The 17,950-nt window shown below is 44.1% G+C and overlaps 1 long non-coding RNA gene across 1 annotated transcript in view; it reads left to right on the top strand.

Annotated features, from left to right (window-relative positions):
* LOC128325436 (uncharacterized) overlaps positions 1 to 17,950 on the top strand; it is a 180,765-nt gene that overhangs the window by 30,053 nt on the left and 132,762 nt on the right. The window contains exon 2 of the long non-coding RNA XR_008307448.1: positions 6,760 to 6,861. This is a non-coding gene — a long non-coding RNA (uncharacterized LOC128325436). The remainder of the gene's footprint in view (positions 1 to 6,759; positions 6,862 to 17,950) is intronic.

Genomic DNA, 17,950 nt, shown 5'->3' with positions numbered 1-17,950 from the left:
TGGCAAAACAAACTCAAAACATCCAAGGCTGGCAACACTTAAGTCAGCGTATTATTGGTAGCAGGTGGTTCCAAGAACAGATGCTGTAGGGGAAGTCCTATCTTGAAAAGCTCCCTTAGTAGCAGTTCACCACATGTGCTGTGTGCCTCCTATTGGATAGATTACTGGACTGGACAAGATGGGTTCAAATTCCAATGTATCCCTCGGTTCATCAGGTATCCTTGTGCAAATCATTATCTCCCATTTGCAAAATGGGGATTCTGACTTACCTCAAAGTTTTGTATTATGAGAATGAATAAGACTTCAAATACTGAAAGTATTTCATAAATTAACAAAGATATATTTAGGTTGTTAAACAGTCCCCAGTACAGGATGTTTTCTAGTATGGGAGAACTCAACCATTCATATGGTTGATGCAATAGAGCATCAATTGTACATACTGTATATGGAAAATTGTGAACTTTGATGAAACCTTGAGTCAAAATTGGAAATAGTTTGTATGAAATCTGGTCTACTCCTTTCCTGCCTGCCTTGCAGGTGACATTCATGGTGGTAAGTAGTCTCTGTACCTTTGTATGTACATTGATTAACTTGCTGTCAACTTGAACATTCAAACATATGTTTGTGATTAGTTGAGTCTTTAGTGGGCCAACATTGATAGAGTTACCTGGGGTGGGGGGAAGCAGTTGACCTTGATTGACAGACTGGTCATGACCCAATTGGTTAACCAGTGGGGCAGGACTAGAGGGCTCCAGAGGGGCTTCTGGGAAGAAGAAGGGATGCCCTGATGAGGAAGGAGCAATGGAGCCTTTCCAAGTCCTCACAGGGTGAGTTCTGCAAGTTCCTGGGCAGGGATTGCAGGGAGTTGATCTCACCTAGGTCCTGGTGAGGTCCAAGGGGAGGGAACCAAAGCTTATTGCTTCAGAAGGTTAGACTTAGGAGAAAGTGTTTTTAGTAAGACTTGCATTAGAAGTTATTTTCTTTTGTGTGTGTGTTGCTTTGTATTCCCAAGTATCTGCTTTTGTAATTACCTATCTTCAACTTAAGTGTAGTAATGAACAAGTTAAGCAATGCCTGAGAGCATCTGGGTGTTTTGAATATTCTTGTAACCATGACACCAATATTTGCAACAGCTACGCGTGAGATCCTGAACAGGCTTATTCTTTTTAAATTTATAATAAAGCAATATATTGTTTTCTTTGTTTTACAAGAGTAGTATAGGTACCCACCAACTGTCAAACTCCATGTGCTTTTGTTTACAAACAGACGCACATGGCTGGGAATAACATCATGGTGCCCATGTGGGTGCTGACATCATGGGAACTGTCAAAATGCACTTACGTCAAAGGAAATGGTCAGAGTAGACCCCCAAGTGACCGGAAAGGGTCAGAAGTAGCAGTACGCCCTCACCTCTAGAAATTTGGCCACCCAACCTCCACTCCTACCCCAGAATATTCCCAGGCATGCCCCGAAGGTAGGCATGTGACCCCTCTATGAACACGCCTAGCCATCCTGGACCAATAAGAACAGGTTTCAGACCCCAGAAAGGTCTGAGTGCACAGGCATGATAATGGTCAGGTGGCCATTTTGCGTAACTTTATTGGCTGAAATGCGGTCAAGTGCCCCCTCTATGAACAAGTCCCACCACCCTGGGTCTGTAGGAATACCCCGTGTCTCTTTGAGCCACCTTGTTTTTGCAGATTCACTGTTTGTGTGATCATGGGGTCCCCCAAGAGATCCTTGGAGACTATTGTACCACTGACCGTTGTAAAACTTAGCCCAAGAAAGCATTCTATTAGCACAAGTTCTGATGATGATAAGTTTCCACCAAAGCCCACTAATTTCCTTTCTTCTCACAAATGTGCACATGCACACTTTTCTCTCTCTCTCTGTCTCACAATATAAACATTTCTGGGATATATCCTTAAGTAGCAAGCCTATGCACACAACAGTTACCTGGGAGTAAGCCACCCCCCCCGAGTTCATTAAGGATTTGACATGGAAACTGTATAGAATTGTTGCAAACAGGGGTGCTCTGATTTAAATCACGATTTAAATCACTTCACATAACTCAGTTTTAATTATTTAAATCACAATTTAAATCACTAGTCAAGAAGATTCTATTTAATCACCATTTTTTAGTAAAAGTATATTCTTGTTTTCTAATATAATCTTAATATGTATCAGAGATGTAATACATATTCAGAGATCATAATGCTTTTTATGCTTTTTCATTCATGCTTTTTCATTCGGGCAACCAGGCATTGCATTTCTTTGTTGCACTGTTTGCACTTTTTTTTTTTTTTTGGCACACATGCCTGGCTTACCCACATGTACAGAAATGTCATTAAAATATTCCCAAGTGAGTTCTCTTTTAAGTGTGCAGCCATGATAGGTGTTTCCCTTCTAAAATGTAGGATACATTTGGAAAAGGTTTCCTCTATGTCCCTGTTCCTTGCCCAGATCTATGCCAACCTCCCCAAATCCTCTAGTCGTTCTTTGGCCTCCTTTATCCCGATTCAGACACTATTCTGTGGAAGAGTACACATGTTGTTGTGAATTACTGTACCTGGATTCATTTTTAAATTCAAACAGGGATACAGGCCTTTCAGATGCAAAGTACAGATAGGAAGTATAATGCTGTATCTGTGTAACATTTGAATGGCTGTAACTGTGCACAGATTTATACCTGTGTGCACACTCATTGTACAACTGTTGAACATAATGTGTGAATGTACCAACAAGTTCACAGAATATAATTAAGAGTTATGATTAACACTCATGATCATGATAACTTTTACCTGTGTTCTTTTAAAAAATTGATTTAAGAAAAACTTAAAATCTAATTTAAATTTAAAAATCTGGATTAAAAAATATATATCATTCATTTCTATCAACCCTGGCTGTAATTCTATACAACATTTACTTTATCAGAAACTTGGTAATACAATGATGAAACTTGACGAAATGTGGCAAAACTTTGGTGAAACTTGCTGAAATGGCGAAACATTGGTGAGATGCGGCAGAACGTGGCGGAACGTGGCAAAACGTGGTGAAACTTGGTGAAACTTTGGAGAAACTTGGTGAAATGTGGCAAAACTTGGTGAAGCTTTGGTGAAGCTTGGTGAAGCTTGGTAAAAACTGGTGAAACTTTGGTGAAACTTTGGTGAAAATGTGGTGAAGCTTGGTGAAACTTGGAATGTTGAAAATATAATCCAGACGTATAGCTCCTAATAAGATATTGTTATGCCCTGAATGGGGAGAATAGGAAGTGGGACTGGTTGAGATACAGTGCCCACACAGCGAGGACACTGTTAAAGCAGATACCCCATCTTGAATATGGCAGGGTCTGGGTATACACATTAAGCCATATTAGTGTGAGATTCTGCAGAGGTATCTGACCGAGAACCCATAGGAGGATTCAACAATTGAAAAGTTCCTCTGTAGATGGACCATGATGGGTAACCAACTGTTCATCAGCACCCCACCGATCAGCAGATAGGTTTGATTGGGACACCTCTGTAGGATCATCAGCAGATGGTGTGGATGGGATGTCTAAAGAATTAGCAGCAGAGGATGGCTTTTGGCCCCTACGAGTGTTCATGTCCTCTGCAGTGTATAAAAGCCATTTTGGCTTAAATGATGTCACTGGGAGTGCGTTTCCTCTTCCCCTTAGGACACCTTTTATGTTTCTGCAGATTTTTCTGGCTCACCCCTTTTCTTTCGTGATACTTTCGTTCTTTTGATATACATCAGTCCTGACCCCCTTGTGAGGAAGAGGCGGGATCCATCTTGTTCAGAACAGCTTGGGAGGCATGCCCACATCTTTAGCAATGCCCTGTGCTGCTGTTTTAATGTGTGGCTTAATGATTTCCAACCCCCATCTCAAAAGAGGGACAGCTTTCTGGAAAAGGCTCCGGAATATACCACCAATTCCAACCCCATACATGACTGGGGCACCCATGTAGCCAGGGAGGGCACTTCCAGCCTGGGCCCTGTAAAGGGTGGGGTCACCATAATTTTTCAGAATTGGCATTTTTTCTTTTGTTCCCTTAAAGTTGTAGGATTCTCCTGGGGCGAAAGTGTAGCTTCACAATCACCTTGTTGGACTGACAGCCTTGGGGTGTTGTACCAAACTGGTCCGGTCCAGTTCTGGTCCAATTTGGACCCAGATTTAACCAGGCCAGCCGGTTTTGTGCACATGCCTAATAATAAATGCAAAACACTGCTGGAAAGTGAACATGATATTGGAGGTTTTTCTCTCTAGCTCTCTGATGAGCCTTTCGAAAAGAACAGTGTTTATCAGCCACCTCTTTTGGAAAATCCGGGGAAAACATGATGCAAGATTTATCCGACATCAACTTCTCTGGCAGGGAATCCATCTTGCAAAGGAACTCTTTAATGAAATTTTATCTTCATTAGAAGATAATGAAGATAAAAAAGAGTTCCTTTGAAAAATATATTCCCTGCCAGAGGAGTATGAGTTGGAAATTGAAAGATCTTATCATATATCTACATATATCAGTGCAGATCTTATCATATATCTACTCCTCCCTCATGTTTCACCGACAAACCTCATCTAGTTTCTTAAATCTACAGATAAAGAAGATCTTTTGAGGCATGCTTGAGCAGGAAAGGAGTTTATGTAGAGTCAGTCTTTCCCAGATGCAAGATATAAATGGAGAACTTTGGGTTCTAGACACGGTTTCGATCCTTTCCAGCACGAAAAGCTTACATTGTGGGAGAATCCCTGTTTGACGATTTCTTGTAAATATTTCATCATAATACTAGATCAACTGATCTCTTCTGAAGATATTTGACATCTTGAGAGCTGAGTTTGATATACCCTCAAATGCTAGCTGACAGTTTATTCAGCTAAAGCATTTATTATCACGGCTCTTTGGCCCTGATGTGATTGCAGGTTATGAAACTCCATTTCTATTATTAGTCCTGAGACATCTATTGGATGCACCTAAGCCTGTAACCTTGCTCTATCAGAAGCTTAAAGATATTGATAAGGTCAATATTGATTATATCCGAGATCTCTGGAACAATGACCTTGAATACTGTATCTTATTAAATCTATGGTGGGTTGCCCTGAAGGCAGTGAAATGTGCCTCTTTAGATCTCAAAATGTGGTGAATACAGCACAAATGTTTACTCTGCATTTATTGGACACCTCAGAGAATGTTTAATAAGGGATTGTCACAGACTTCTAAATATTGGAGGTGTCATCTGTATGAGGGTACACTTATGTATATGGTTTGGTCCTGACCAGTCACTGTGCCATTTTGGCTGAAATCCACAAGGATTTCACAAGGTAATTAATATGACATTGCAGTTATCATTGCCTCTTAATAATGTTCATGTTTCATTGGAGTACATCCTTAGCATATGGGATATAGCATTCTATCACGAATTCCACAATCTCAACTGGAAATCTCAAATATTATATTCTATCTCTATTGCCCGTAAAACCCTCAACTCTTTTTTGCAATTTTACTATTCTAAAGGAGGCCAGTATATGCCTATGGCCCTCCAAGTTTTTCGAGCAAAGATTGTAGCCCAATTACTTTATGGCGTCCCACTTTGGATTCAGGGAGTAACATCAGAGATGGAAACGGTTCAGTCATTATTTCTTAGGGCTATCTTTGGAGTTCCCAGGTGTGTACCTTACTCTGCATTGTGTTTGGAATCTGGACTTTTTACTGTTCTCGCTAAAGCATGGGAACTTACTTTTACCAGATGGATCAAACTCTGCTTGGATACCCAGGAGCGCTCCTATTTTTTGTTCCTATGGAGAGACTCCTTTCCTAGCCCTTGGTTGTCATATGTTAACAACAAAACAATGCAAATGGGCCTATCTCCCTCTGAAATTCTACTCATGGGAATTGAGAAGGCGAAGGTTACACTTATACAACACCTTCATGATATTGAGCACCAAAATCTTGTTTCTGGGGGAAACAGGACCTGTTCTTCCCTATTTTTTGGCATTATGCCCCCTTTGAGGAATAAAGGTGCTAAGTATTTAGCTTCCCTACACTTTCCTAAGTTTAGGATAGCTTTTACTAGGGCCCGCATGAACGTGTTGCCTTCAGCCCTTCTGGAAAAAAGATTTCGCAAGGGATCTTCAGATTATGGCCTATGCCCCTGTGGTGCAGGCCTTCCTGAAACTGTTTCGCATGTGCTGCTCTATTGCTCCCTGTATTCTGATACCAGAAAAGAACTCATATTCCCTCTATTGGAGCATTTTCCAGGAAGAGCTGACCCCTTTTATTTGAATCTTTGTCTTGAGGATCTAGACAATGAAATTACCAAGGTGGTGGCAAAATTCTTTTATGTTGCTATTAGACTAAGATCCTGTTTAAGATCTAAATTTTAGGAGCTACTGTTCATTATTATGTACCATACTACTGCTGGTATATTCTGTTTTTAATTTTCTTTTAATTCTTGTATGTTTTCTGTATGGCCTACGGCCGCAATAAATTGATTGATTGACTATCACGAATTGTAGATTCTTCATGCTAGGATGTCACCAAAAGGGTTATAATAATGAAAGGACAAATTCACTCCTGAACTGCAACTTTGTATCACTGATATTTTTCATTGTCAATATTTGAAATGTGGCAAAACTTGGCGAAACTTGGTGAAGTTTTGATGAAACTTTGATGAAACTGGTGAAACTTTGGTGAAAATGTGAAAATGTTGTGAAACGTGAAACTTTGGTGAAACTTTGGTGAAACTTTTCCAAACATACAGGTCATTGCTGGTGATGACATCTGCTGGCCTGCACTGTATGATTCTGTGAAAGCTGTGGGATCGCTCTTTAGGAGCTGAGATAGGACATCAATACACCTGAAGGTATTGTGAGCAGTAAAATACTTCAACATACGGGTTTTTCATGTCCAGTTCATTCTCTCCACAAGGGCTCCTTTGACATCATTGTTGGTGGCAAAATGGTGAATCCCATGCTCCTTTAACAGTGCACCTGCAGGCTTATTTAAGAACACCCTCCCTCTATCAGTCTGGAGGTTGCCAGGCTCTTGGCCTTCTCTGAAAATAGCTTTAAAAGCAGCGGCCACATCCCTCCCTGTTTTGTATTTTAGAGGTGCAGCCCATGCATATTTAGATAGAATATCCACTACTGTCAAAATGTGCTTGTAGCCTTTGTTATATTTGCAATACTGTTGCATGTCCACTAAATCTGCCTGCCATTGTGCATCCACCCCTGAAACAACAGTTTTGTTTCTTTTAAAACAAACCCTTGAAGGTTTGTGTAGAGTGTAAGCATCCTGCTCTGAAAGCCAGGCCTCAACTTGCCTTTTATTCACTACTTTACTGTGCTGCCTGGCCTCTTGAAATAATGGATTTACACCCCCGAAATTCCCCACTCTCCCAGGGGTGTAATATATTTTCTTGAGGATTTCCTTGTGCCTTGCCATGGTTCTGCGTAACACAGGTATGAACACACATATTTAAAACAAATGTCTTTTATTGGTTACCATCAGTACACGCATAGGAAATGCAGGACACGCTGACATCCTCGAGCTGCATGTTCTCAAAGGCCCGCACCTGCACAAAAGAGGGCAGTATTTTAATACTGCAGGGTTAACACAGCCAAACAAAGCAGGCAGATTAAATCACATCCAGCTTACCAGCTTGTCGATTTCCTCAGCTGGGGCTGGCTCTTTAGGTTTTGTAAGCACAAGGCCATCCATGGCTTCCTCCTCCCCACTTTCAGATGATGAAGTAAAGCACACTGCCCTGCAGTAAGTGGATCTTGGGCTACCTGAAATTGGTGTCAGGCAGTCACAAGATGACCAATTTTCACTAGATACACAGCATGGTTTCCTACAATGTGGCCCCCAGGACCTGCTTGACAACCATGAATCGCAACCACACTCCTCATCTTCAGAAAAGTTCTCCTCTGAATTGTGGCAACAGTTGTTGTTGCACCAAAAATGCTGAGGTCTCTTCTTCATCAGTTTTTTCTTCCTACGCATTTTTTGTTTCACAGGAGTTTCTGTTTCAGAATCTGATGAACACACATGTTTCCCTCTTTGGAGGCAGTAGCTGAAGGCTCTCCATCTTCAGTTTCCATAGGGGCTGCAGGGCTGGTGTTACAGCAGCCACAATCACATTCTAATTTATCATCCTCATCCGTTGAGTCTGTTGCAAAGTTAGTTTCTGGAACTGGAACCTTACCAGCAATAAGGTCAGCCATCTGGCGGGTTTTCAGGCCAGTAGGAGGGTATGACAGACTCATTGGTGTCATAAGCCTAATGTTCAAAGGTGTCTGTGGTAATGATAAAGCCATGGGATGCTGTGGATTCATAATATCAGCCATCGTCTCTGTACAACAGTAAAATGGCCCCCTCTAAACATGTAGCCCCCCAGTCCTGTTCGTAGAGGGGTCACTTGACCCCATTTCGGCCAATAAAGTTACACAAAATGGCCGCCCGACCATTATCATGCCTGTGCACTTGGCCCTTTCTGGGGTCTGAAACCTGTTCCTATTGGTCCAGGATGGCTAGGCATGATCATAGAGGGTCACATGCCCATCTTTGGTACATGCCTGGACATATTCTGGGGTAGGACTGGAGGGGTCACATGTCCACCTTCAGGGTGAGGGCGTACCCCTACTTCTGATCCTTTCCAATCACGTGGGGGTCTCCTTTGACAATTTCCTTTGATGCAAGCCCCTCCTTTGGCCATTTCTGGTGATGTAAGCACATTTTGACAGCTCCTGTGACATCAGCACCCATGTGAGTGCTATGATGTCATTCCCAGCCATGTGCATCTGTTTGTAAACAAAAGCAGATGGAGTTTGACAGCTGGTGGGTACCTATACTACTTACAAACCCTCTCAGAGTGTTTGACTGACTCTGGGAGAGCGAGAGTGGAAACTTCTAGTCCACATGCCAGCTACAGCTCCACTTAAGCATATATAATTGGTACCACATTTTATATTTGCCTGCTAGAAAAGTAAAGAAGAGACAGGAAATTTTAGTGTTCCTAAAATTTAACAATAAAATAAATAAAATAAGTAAATACTGTAATGCACTCTATGTGGGGCTGCCTTTGTACATAGTTCAGAAACTACAACTGGTACAGAATGCCAGATTGGTCTCTGGGACATCACCAAGTGACCATATAACACTGATTCTGAAAGAATTGGAGTGGCTGCTGCTATGTTCCCAAGGGAAATACAAAATGTTGTTCATTATGCATAAAGCCCTGAATAGCTTAGGTCCAGGGTACTTAAGATACCAACTTCTTTGTCATGAAGCCTGCCACCTATTAAGGTCATCTGGGGAGGTCCGGGCTTTGGAATGCACTCCCTATCAAAATAAGAGCTTCTTCATCCCTGGTTGCTTTTTAAAAGATCCTTAGGACACACCTGTTTTCTCTGGCTTTTAATTAAAATTAATTTTAAGCTGTTTAATTGTTGTTCAGAACAGCTTGGGAAGCATAATAATAATAATAATAATAATAATAATAATAATATTGTAATAGTTTCACTCTCTTTATATTGTATTTTGGATTGTGTACACACACCCCTGTGTGTGTGTGTGTGTGTGTGTGTGTGTGTGTGTGTGTGTGTGTGTGTATCATAGATATATATCCTTTCAAAGACAGCATATCATCCTGAAAGTGTCCTTACAAAAGAATCAGAGAGTGTAAAAATGCTCGTGGGACTGGGCAATACATGTTGACAACATATCTGACAATGACTCTTACAAAACAATGTATTACAGCAAAACTTCAAAGATGCCCTCAGAATAGAGAGCTTCAAAAATATATATTATGAAAAATAGCATACTTAGTGAAAGAAGAAACCTACAGATCCCTTCAGGATATTTAAACACAGTTTGAAGAACTAGCCAGTCTAAACTGTGAGCCATAAGTCAGAAAACAATTATATTTGACCCTAGCAACTGCCTGTTTGTGAGTTGCTATAGAGCAACTGAGAAATTTCACTGTCCTTTGGGAGAATCAATATCTATAAAAGTGACATGGTTAGGATACAACAAAAACATAGTATAGTTTGTTTCTTTTGAGACAAAATGTCTTTTCCATTTCCCCTACCTGCTCACTAAAAGTGTTGAAGATGCACATGAGAGAGTTTGGGTTTCATAATTTTTCTTGCTCTTTTTATGGGATCAAATTGGTTGTTAAAATGATGTACCTTTTTAAGGGAGAAAAGGAAACTAGCAAGAGAATCCATATATTGGGCCATCCCACTGCCTTGTGGCAGTGGTGGGTGAGTGGCTGTTTGCCGCAAGTAGAGCTGCAAGGTGGGACCTGATTGATTGCTGGGGTGGGGTGAGCGGGTGCTAGTGGACTGTTTGTCCATCACCTGCCTCCCCACTCTATTCTCCAAGCTCTGGCTTTGGGAAGGGAAAGTTTGTGTGTCTCTCCTTCCCAGCCATTGAGGCCTTCTTGAGTGCCCGCTCACTACAGAGTGGGCAGTGCAGCGAGTGGTGCATTTCATGCAGTTGGAAGAGCCTGGTCAGTGGGCCACTTGCGCAGCGGCGATAGTGTGGGGCAGAGTCCTGCTTTCCTTGGGCTGTGGGGGTGCCTGTGGGTGGCACGGTCTGCGTGGCACCCTCATGGTGGTGGCAGAAATTGAGCGCTTTCTGGGACAGGAACAGGGCCATGGGGTTGGGTAGAAAAACTACCCTTGGGGAACTGCAGGGTCTTGGGTCACCTTAATTTTGCTTGCAAGGTGGTTGCACCTGGAGGGGCCTTTTTGAAGCATCTCTGTAATGCCACAGTGGGCATCCATGAGCTGCATAATGGGCTATGGGTCATGGAGGGCATGAGGCTGACCTCGCAGTATGAGCAATGGTCCTGCAGGACTTTTGTCATTTTGGCAATTGGAGCAGCTGCTTGAATTTGAGCTTCTGGTGCATTCCAATGCAGCTCGACAGTTGGGTTTCAGAATGTATTTCGGGGACACTGGTGCTCTGCGAGGTGGCCTTCACAGCAGGCTGCATGGGGGTTCATGAGGGATCTCACATTCTTGGAACTGTTTCCTATAGTGGTGCCATGCACTTGTGGATGGAGGAGTTTAGCAGCTCCAGTTCATGTGCCTGGTCTCCAGAACGACATCAACGATGCCCTATCTCTTTTCAGATAGGGCGTTTCAGGGTGTTAGCTCTGGAGGCAATGTTGTAGCCTAGGTGTTCACGAACCGGTCCGGAGGCCATTGTAGAGGCCTCCAAACTGGTTCGAATGTGGCGCAGTTTGAAGGTTTGGTGCCGGGGGTGGTTCTTTAAGGGCGGGGGTGGTGCACTTACCCCACCCTTAAAGAACCCCTCCCGCACCAAACCATGGAGGCGTGGTTCTGTACACACCACTATTGGAGCCAGAACTAATGTTGGAGTCCTGGCAACCAGATGCCCCACAGGGCTGTTGATGTGTCCTTTGCTTTGAGTAGTTATGCCAGTAAGGTCTAGTTCTGAGATCTAGTTATGCCAGTAAGGTAGCATCTTTCCATACATTCAGACAGCTGAAGGGCCTGGAAGATCTTTGGCCTATTCTTACTGAGCATGTGATACAATACTTTGTACATTTCAGATCCTCGTGGTGGGTAGTCACTATATTGGCCAGCTATATGGTGGCATTGTGCTTTGAAGCTCAGGCACAGGTGTGTGTGCAGGACTATACCATTGATGTCAGGATCAGGTGTATGCTGGAGGGATGGGCCCGAGAATACCCCTGGTCCCTAATCAGAGGCTGTCTAGCCTATTACTTCTCAGCTGCTGGAATCACTGTTGAGCATTTTGCCCTCTTTATGCTCTTCCTCTTGGGAGTCTGTCCTTTTTCAGGCAGCAGTGACCGTGTCCTTCTTTGGAGCCTTTAGATTGGCAGAGGTTATTCCTTGCAGTGGACACTCCCCTAGGGATTGTTGATGTCATTCTGGAGTTTGGCACATAGGGACCTTTCCTTCTCTGACTCAGGGGTTACACAGATTTTGCACAAATCCAAAAACAACCAGAAGGGCAGGGATCCGCATATCAGCCTGTTCTCTTCCGGGAATAACCCCATTTGCCTGGTTTAAGCACTCCATTGGTAAATGGCTTTGAAGCCTCCCAGCAGAGACTGTTTATTCATGCATCTAGATGACACTCCGCTTACTCAGTTCCAACTCTGGTTGGTACTAAATAGGGCATTCCTGTGTCTTGGCAAACCCATCCAGTTCTTCGGTCTTTGTTCTTTTCAGATAGGTACAGCTTCCACAGCCCATCAGCTGTGACCTTTTCATCCAACTCTTGATGTGCGTGTTGTCCTTGGGGCTTGGGGGTGTCGGGGCAAAGGTTTATTCAAACTTTATAGGATTTTGCTTGTAACACAGCAGGAAGTTACTTTGAAAGGTTGGCCCAGAAAGGTTAGCCCACACATCTGTTTCCTTCCTTTCTCCATGCAACACAAATGGATATTCAACAAAGGATTTTATATATTGCTCTTGGCAAAATTTCATTGTACGGAAGTAAATCCCTCCCCCCCGCCCATCAGTGTAACTGGTCTAGCTACTAGGCAACCTAGGTTGCTGTCGAGAGCAGCACCTTTGGATGACATAATCACTTTTGCTACAAGGGAGCTCTCTCATTCTAATGGTTACTTTAGTGGACTCACATGTCATGTAACATGTGAGCTCAGCAACACTAATGGAAAGATTGGGTGATGTGATACTGGAGATAGACATCAGAAAGGGTGAAGTACAGGAAAGGGGTAAGAAGTGTCCCCTAGATCAGGGAAAGTAATATTTGTGAGCAATGTCAGTGGATCCTGCAGGTCATATAGGTCACTGAGGTCATAATGACAACCAGTCCTACCCAGGTAGGGCAATGCTAGCCTGGGTAGGGCTGCTCATGTGAAATGCCAAATTCCTCCCAACCCTGGTTCTCCTCTACCAGGTAACCTGGGTTGGGAACCAGGGCTAAAAGTGAGGTAAGAGGATGCATGCACACCTCCTACCTCACTGCTTGATCATATGATATGAGAGCTCGGTCTCCCAGCAGCTTTTTTTCGGTTTGCCAGCAACCATTAAAACTGAGACCAGGATAAGGAGCAATCTGGCAGCAGGAATTTTCACAATACACTGTGCTGCTTGCACGGTGCACTATGGGATTTCTGGCAGCCGGGCTTCCTTCCCCCCACCTCCCACACACTGTGCCACTTGCTGCCGCACCACTCATCTGGGTGTGCGGGCAGCTGAGCCTGTGGGAGCTGCTGGATTGTGCTTCAGGTAGGCTTCTGCCTTCCCCCCAGCCCTCCCCATTTTGGTCATGAGAACAGCCTCAGTGAGTGGTGAACCAGTGACTAGACTATGCCACTTCAGGTAGGAAATTGCATTATTAAATTATTGTTCAATCAAAAACCCCTACACACAGAAACCTAGCATTTTCTTCCAGTCTGCTTTGGGGTGGCTCCATGTTTGGGGGACGTGTTAATGGAACCGCAACAGAACCATCAGCAAAGTAACCCCCTGGTGGGCCTCCTTTCCTTGGCAGTGAACATGCATTTCTTTCATTCTTGGCAAGCCTGAAGCAACAGTAATCCATCTGACTAACAACTGTATTGTCTCACCTCAATGCCCCATATAATATTGCAACACAACATGTGCTATTGTGCAGTGGAAAAAAAATTTATGGTGGCACCAGCCACCATCTAGAACACTGTTGGTGCTGCTGCTGTCCTATTGAGAATTATCAGGATCCACCCAGCTGACTCATTCCTCCCCAGAGGGCCAGGGCAGCAACATCAGTGCCACTGGCAGTTATCCAAGGGTGCTTTGTGCTGCTACCTGTTCTGTTGTGCCTGACATGCCAATTTTTTGTGTACAGGATGCCCCGCCCTACCATGAAACAGGGGCAAGCAGGCTAGGTCAGGTGGCAAAGTGTGAGCCAGTTTTCAGGGGCAGCACAAAGCTCCCCCTCAGGGTCCCCCCCCCATGGATGGCCTATAGCAGAAGGAAAGAAAAGTGACATAGTGGTTCCACTTTTCTAGAGGAAAAGGAAAGAAAGTCTAGAGATTTGAAAGAAGAAAGGAATTGACTGGCATTATTGTAATAAAGAAAATTAGGGAAAGGAGGTGGCAAGGGTTGTTTGTTTTTTAATGTGCATCCAGACACAAAATGTGCATTTCCAAAGAAAAAAGTGCAATTTTAAAAGCATATCTGTGCTGTTCAGAAATCCAAGTCATGCAAAAATCTATATTATTAATTCCCCAAGATGGGCCACGCGTGGGGACGTGGTAGAAAGGAGGCGATTGGCTGACAGAGTTTGCAAGCAGAAGCACCTGATTGGGCAGTGGGGATTCCATATGCAGATAGGGAGGAGGAGCCTGTGGCACTGTTGTGATTGGGCTGTGAGGATTCCCTATGCAGATAAGGAGGAAGAGCCTATGATGGTTAAGGTCAGTTGGAATGCAACTGTTACTGGTCGGAAGATGTTCTTGATTGTAGAGGAGAGGAATCTCTCTCTCTCTATATATATAAGGATAGTAGGCAGGGGTCTTCAAAAAGACAGGTCGTGAGGGAGGAAGGAGCGCCTTCAAGAGAAGGAGGATGCTGTTGTGTGAATTAAATGAGGAAACAAGATGAACAAAATCTGTTAACTCAGGGAAGGAGGGAGAAAAAACATGAAGGGAGGGGGAAGAAAGAGTGGGGAAGAGCGAGTGGAGAGAGAGAAAGAGAAAAAGAAGGGAGGGGGAAGAGAGACAGAAGGAAGGGCAAGGGACAGGCCTGAGCCTGTCAGCAGCCTGAGGGGAATGAGCGGCCATGGCAGCGCCTATTGGCAGCAGGGAGGGGCCCAGTCAACCACTGCTGCTGTTTGGGGCTACCGAGGTCATTGTCAGAGGGAGGCAGGCAAGCAGGCAAGGGATGGGCCCGGGCCTGTCAGCAGCCTGAGGGGAACGAGCGGCCATGGTGGTAAGAGCAGTGAGGAATGGCCCAGGAGAGTGAGTGAGCGAGCGAGCTGCGGGGGCGGGGGGAGAAGGACCGAGCTGCAGGGGGGAGAGCGAGTGAGTTGCAGGGGGAGAGCAAGTGAGAGTGCTGCGGGGGGATGCCACAGGCTCAGTGCACAACTGCACAGATGCTCTGTGCGGGGTCATCTAGTTGTATTTTGTTAGATGATGTAAAAAATGATTGCTAACCATGAGAAAGTGAGTAGTAAAGGCTCTTTTATTCCCAGACCATTTCTTCTCCTCCTGTCAAAGATGCTTCCCATGGATTCCACTGCTGCTCCTTGTAGAGAACCAAGCCTGATTTGTATACTAGATATGCTCAGGAGCTTAGCATATGAAATTAGGCCAAGGATGCCAGGATCCAAGGGGTATACTCATGGGTAAAATGGGCTGTAACCCAAAGTTTGGCTAAAAATCAGCCAAATCTAGCAACCCTGAATTAGGCTGGCTTCACCAGTGTCACAAAGTGACCAGTTCTTTTATATGGTGACCATGTAGGATCTGGGAATGCAAGGAAGAAAGGAGATCAAAGCAACCCTAAATGATTCAATGGGCTTTATTGAGTATAAAAGAATAAAAACATCAATCTAACTGAACAGAAAACCGAACAATCTATCAGTATTACCAACCCTGGACAGCAACAACATTCACCCAGTGTTCCTAACTAACATATGTATGTGTATTAAATCTTCCTAGAGCCTAATATAATTCAGATATAAGTGGAAAAGCGGGGGGCGGGGAGGAAGGTTGAGGACTGGCATGGGTTGGGGAGATCAGGAATTAGTAGAGCGAAGAGGGGAAGAGAGAAGGAGGGGAAAGGATGGAGGGATCCAAGGCTTGTGGAGCAGCATATTACCAGGGTCAGAGGCTTGAGAGTGGTGGGGCTTTCAGCTGAAGGAGAGAGGCTGTAGCTGGAAACAGTAGCTTGAGAACTCTGGTCAAGCAGGCAGTTTGCTCAGAACAAGGCTGAGAGTGAGGGCACCATGGCTGGGGAAGTCTTGACTTCTCACTGCGCAGCAGAAGTCACAGACAGTTCCTGTCCATGGACAGAGTTCTGCTTGTTGCCCCGCGGCTTAGCAGCAAACTCTGGGGTGGCTCTTGAGCAAGTATGCTTGTTAGGCAAGATTGCTGACTCTGTCCAGTAAGCCTCATTCTTTATAGTTGTATCCTCCTTTGATCTCCATAGAGTCTAATCAAAATATCCTCACCCTTCCTGGGTCCCCCAAAAGGTGACAGTTTGCTGTTACCTTCTGGATATTGTTTTTTAATTATCCAGGCAGTCCAGGGAGATCTTAATACCATCTTCTGTAAACTGCTATCTTGGGGAGGGGACAGTTCTATTTTGCCCAAAGCAAATCTGCATCTCTGAGATGCAAATGGGCATCTTCTCTTGTCCTCAGATTTGGGGCCTGGTCCCAGAAGGTGTTAAAAGGTGTTAGTAAAATAAGAATTAAAATCTATAGGTGTTTTCCTAGAGTGGAATTTCTATAGACAGCAATTGAGTATCCCCTTTGGGCAGAGCAGAGCCATCATTGACAAGGATTAACATAGACTTCTTGCAACAGGAAAGAGGAGCTCAGCCTCTGGCCTCTTCCACAGACATTATCTGATAGTGAGTTACATTTTAGCATATTGATAGCTCAGGCCTAGCCCTTATGTTTCTTTGAGTACCCATTTCACAATACAATGCTGGATTGCCTCCTCTTTCACAGAGCAGTTAGCAGAGGCAGTCATGAGACCTGGGTGTCAGTTCACCTTGAGTTCAGGCATTTAATTGAACTCTTGATAAAATGGAATCAGACACAGACCTGAATCCTACACAATTCTGGGTTGGTATTCTGGGTTTAATGTGTGTGTGGGGGGGTCCCCAACATCCTCACAGAATCTTCAGCAATGAATATCACACTCTTCTGTAATACTGCTATCAATTCCTAGTTCTGAGGATTTTCTCCCACTCTACGTCAGTCACTGGCGCAGCAAGGGCAGAGAGAGCCCATGCTCACTGCATGAAGATGGGTGGCCCCTCTGCCCTCCATGACACCTCCCCAAGCGGTGCACCCCCACACTCATTCATGGCCATGCCATGCACTACCCCCAGCACCCATTCACCAGGCTCCTCATGGCTAGTGGGAAGCAGGAAAGCCTCCAATGGCTTTCTGCTTCCCATTGGCCTGGAGACAGCTGAGAATGCAAGACACACATGTGCCTTGATACAGACACGGGGTGCATGCGCGTCTTGCATTCCAGCTGGCTCCAGGCAGATTAATAAAAGATTATTAAAACAAGTTGTTCAAGTAAGAACTAATCTGCCTACTTTCTAATCTGCCTTCACTTTCTCTACAAGTGGACTAAATTAGGTTCAAATCAAGATCCACAAGTTAGATCTCTTGTGCCTCAAATGTGCACACGTTTGCCATCTTGGATTGGGGTGGATGACATCATTACAAACTATACCATTGAGGTGTCCCTGTGTATCACTCACTACAACTCTTATATTATTTATTATTATTTATTATTTCTCTGTGTAAACCACACTGAGCCATTTTTGGAAGTGGGGTATAGAAATCAAATTAACAACAACAACAACAACAATAGCAATAACAACAACTGTACCAAATTTGATTCAAATCAGTTAGATAATCCTCAAGTTAGTGCACTTGTGCCTCATGTGTTCACACATCTGCCATCTTGGACTGGAGTGCATTACATCAGCACACATGACACCATTGAGGCATCTCTATGTGTCCATACAGCTGTAGCAAATTTGGTCCAAATTGGTTAGACGGTTCACAAGTTGGCCTACTTGTGCCTCAAATGTTTATGCATCTGCCCTTTTGAATTGGGGTGGATGACATCATCACAAACTATGCCATCGAAGTGTCCCTGTGTGTCACTCACTACAACTGTAACTAATTTGGTTCAAATTGGTTAGACAGTCCACAAGTCAGCCCACTTGTGCCTCAAACATTCAGGCATC

The sequence above is a fragment of the Hemicordylus capensis genome, chromosome 4 (assembly GCF_027244095.1).
Source record: "Hemicordylus capensis ecotype Gifberg chromosome 4, rHemCap1.1.pri, whole genome shotgun sequence".
NCBI lineage: Eukaryota > Metazoa > Chordata > Lepidosauria > Squamata > Cordylidae > Hemicordylus > Hemicordylus capensis.
Note: the sequence above shows the minus strand (reverse complement) of the source record. Positions and strands in the feature narration are given on the sequence as shown.